Source organism: Suricata suricatta, chromosome 6 (assembly GCF_006229205.1).
Source record: "Suricata suricatta isolate VVHF042 chromosome 6, meerkat_22Aug2017_6uvM2_HiC, whole genome shotgun sequence".
Lineage (NCBI taxonomy): Eukaryota > Metazoa > Chordata > Mammalia > Carnivora > Herpestidae > Suricata > Suricata suricatta.
In genome coordinates, this window is record NC_043705.1 from 88,841,885 (window position 1) to 88,845,876 (window position 3,992).

Genomic DNA, 3,992 nt, shown 5'->3' on the forward strand with positions numbered 1-3,992 from the left:
ACTGAACAATCAGCTGGAGAACATTACAGTCAAGAAGAATCAAAGGCAGACAGCTCATTAAAAGGATGGTCCTCAGTAATGAAAGCCATGCAGGCGTGGGGACCCAGCAGGCCCCAGGAAAGTCCTGGCCCAGCCCAGGCCCAGTCTGCAAATGCAGGTCCTCTGCTCTGACTTCCAGTCCTGAGAAATATTCTGCATCTCTCCTGGCGTCTTTTCCTCCAAAAGTCATCATTGCTTCTCCTTTCTCTTGCCCTAAGCATAGCACTTTACAAGGCGCTTAAACGTTCAGAATCGGTTTACTAATGTGCCAAAGGGGATAGGTATGCATACTAAGCGGGCTTGTTATAGAACGTTGAAAATATTTTGCGAGGGACATGGGTCACAGGTCCCTTGGAGGATCTGATGAAAACTGGTGATCCCCTTTCTAGGGAAAAGCGTATACACACACAAACATTCCCTTCCGTGATTTTGCTTAAGATTTAATGAAGTCATTGGAGTTCACCCATAAAAACCTAGACAGCTAGAGCATGAAGTGCCTTGTTAAGGAATCCAAAACTCTATGTGGAGGGCATTCAGGATACTGTCATAGCTTGGACTTACTTTCAGCTCTTTGTAAGAGAGACACAGCTAGATATTTCTCTGTGGTGTAAGCAAGGTAGGTAGTTCTCTCTTTTGTAAAAGAAGCCAGAAGTTGGTGGTTCATTCCAGACTATGTTTGATCTCCTAGCTCCACCATCTCTAGCACCTATTTCCATCCTCAGTGTCCCTTCAGTGTCATCAGAAAGCTGCTGCTGCCCTCGCCTTCATGTTAGTTTTCCAGTCAGTAAGAAGGAGGGCCTGGAAAGGTCAAATGGGTCTCCCAGCTGAGCCAGTTCCATAGTAAGTATGCTTTCCTGGAAGCCCCATCAAGTAACTCCCACCCACATACTGTTGTGCAAAACTTAGATATGTATCTGAAAGGGGTTGGCAATGTGGTTTCTCAGGTGGGTTAATTGCCAATCCTACCTAAATAGGCTCTTTTCCTAAGGGAGGAGAGGAGAATGGGTGCTCGGTGGGCAGGGTGCCATCTCCACCTGAGGGGTAGGATGATTGCAAGCAGGGATGTTGCAAGGTCAAGTTGCTAGCACAATGGATTGCAACTTGGGAAGAGCAAGGGAAACCAGGAGACAGAGAGATGGTGAAGGAACCTGAATTAGCATGTGGACTGCGGGGATGAAGGGAAGTCAAAGTGGAGAAGCAGGGAGCAACAGGACCTGGTGGTGGATGGGGTGTGAGAGTGGAAGAGAAGGAGTGTGATACTGTGACTTATGATAAGAAGTATGTGTTTGGTCTTTGTCCCCATTTCTATCACAGGGTTCCTAAAACCCTCAGGATTTCCTAAGTGATTAGAGCAATAAAGTGGTCTTTTGTTGCATTAATGAGGAGACTTTAGGACCCACCCATGGATGGGGACTAGTTGCCAGAACCAACCCTGTGATTAGAGGGCTGGAACTTATAGTCCCGCCCCCTGACTTCTGAGGGCCGTGGGGAAGGTGCTGGGGATATAATTCAATCAGCAATGACCAATGACTTAATAGTCATGACTTAATACCTAGATCATGAGGCCTCCATGAAAACCCAAAAGGATGAGGTCCAGAGTGTTTCATGTGAACACGGGGAGATGTGAGGAGAGTGGGGTGCATGGAAGGCATGGAAGCCCCCACACCTTGCACCTCTTCTGACTGTTCTGAGTTAGATCCTTTGATAATACACCAGTGATCAAGTGTTTTCCTGAGTTCTTTGACCCACTCTAACAAATTAATTGAATGCAAGGAGGGGGGCGTGGGAACTTCCAATCAGTAGTCAGTGGGTCGGAAGCCCAGGTGACAGCCTGGACTTGCAATTGATGGCTGAGTTGTGCGGGGTGGGTGGGGACAGTCTGGTGGGACTGAGCCCTTTGCCTGTGGAATCTGATGCTCTCTCCAACAGATAGTGTCAGAATTGAGTTGGATGATAGGACACCGAGCTGGTACAGTGAATTGCTTTGTGGGTGAAAAAACCACACACGTTGGAATTGATGATTCGTCAAGTGAAGTCACCGGGAATGCATCCACAGAGCCGATCGTGGGGGGAAGGAGCCTTGGGGAGTTGGAAGTAGATCACGACTTCTAGCAGAGCCTGGTTGAGACTAAGGGAGCCTGCACCCCAAACAGATGCTCTTTCCAAGGGTGTCCCTTACACAGAGCCCAACAGCATTCTGGTGTTTCCTATAACTGCCTAAACCCATTTTCAAAAGTCACCTTTATTGAGCTATAGCTTACATACAATAAATGCACACATTTTAAGTGCACTGTTCAATGAATTTTGTCAACTGCGTATACCTTATGGGTAGCCACACTCCAGTCAAGGTAGAGAATATTCCCTTCATTACAGAAAGTTCCCTGGTGCCCCTTCCCACGCAGGCCCTACATTGCCTAGCTCAGGCAAATGCGGTTCTGATTTCTGTCAGTATAAACTAGTTTGCCTGGTTTGTCCCCTCTCATTAATGGAATAATTCACAAAATACTCTTTTGTGTATGGCTTCTTTTACTCTGCGTCCTGCTTCTTAGATTTCTTGTGTTTTTGTGTGTTTATTTCTAATTCCAGGTAGGATTCCACTGTATACATAAACCCCCAATTTGTTCATCCATTCATGTGTTGTTGGATATTTGGATTGCCTTCAGTTTTGGGCTGTTGTGAAAAGACTCTTATGAACATTTGTGGACAAACCTGTATTTTCATTTATCTTGGGTAAATACCTGGCCATAGAATGGCTTGATCCTGTGCTAAGTAGATATTTAACTCCCTGAGGAAGCTGCCAAATAGATTTCCAAAATGGTTCTACCATTCTGTTATTCATCAGCAGAGCATGTCATTTGCTCCACATCCTTAACAACACTTGGTACAATCAGATTTTTTTTAAAGATGTTATCCATTTCAGTGGTTATGAAATTGTATCTCATTGCAGTTTAAATTTGTATTTTCCTGATAACCACCATCCTTCTAAATGTTTATTAGAGATTCATGTACCCTCTTTTGAGAAACAAAGGTTTTTTTTTTTCCCATTTAAAAAGAATTAGGTTATTTCTCTTCTTATTATCAAGTCCTAGGAGTGGTTTTTTGTTTTTGTTTGTTTTTGTTTTTGCTTTTGTATTCTGGACACAAATCCTCTGTCCAACAATTGTTTTGAAAATAACTTCTCCAGTCTGTAGTTTGCCTTTAATCTTCCTAATTGTGTCTTTTGAAAAAGAGAAGATTTAAATTTTGATAGAGTCAGTTCATAATTTTTTTTCTTTTGGCAAACATCGAAGGAACCTTTGCTCAGCCCAAGTTTGTAAAGATTTTCTCCTATGTTTTCTTCTAGAAATTTAGAGTTTTCAGCTGTTACATGAGTTATGTGTTGTGCATGGTGTGACCTAAGAGGTAGGTCTACTTTTGTCCTTATAACTATGTGGTTGTCCTACCACTTCTGAAACCACCGTGCACACTCAGATCCTTTTTTTTGAAATAGCAGTGGATTAACAAACTTTCCGTTCCTCATATTTTTGGTCCCTCTGGTTTGCTGGATGCATGCTTCACGTACCTACCTAGTAATCCAGCTTTGAGTGCATATTTTCAGGTCTTGTGACTCAGGTGGGGACACTGTCAGGCATTGGGTGGGCTGGAGCCCAGGAGAAACCACTTAGTTTTATTTTTTTAAGTTTATTAAACATTTTTTTCAATGTTTATTTTCTAGAGAGAGAGGGAGAGAAAGAGTGTGTGCACACAAGCACAGGAGGGGCAATGAGAGAGATGGAGACACAGAAACAGAAGCAAACTCCAGGCTCTGGGCTGTTAGTACAGAGCCTGATGTGGGGCTGGAACTCGTGAACTGCAAGATCATGACCTCAGCTGAAGTTGGACGCTCAAGCAACTGACCCAGCTGCCCCTTTTTAAAGCTTATTTTTGTTTGGAGAGAAACAGAGAGCAAGCAA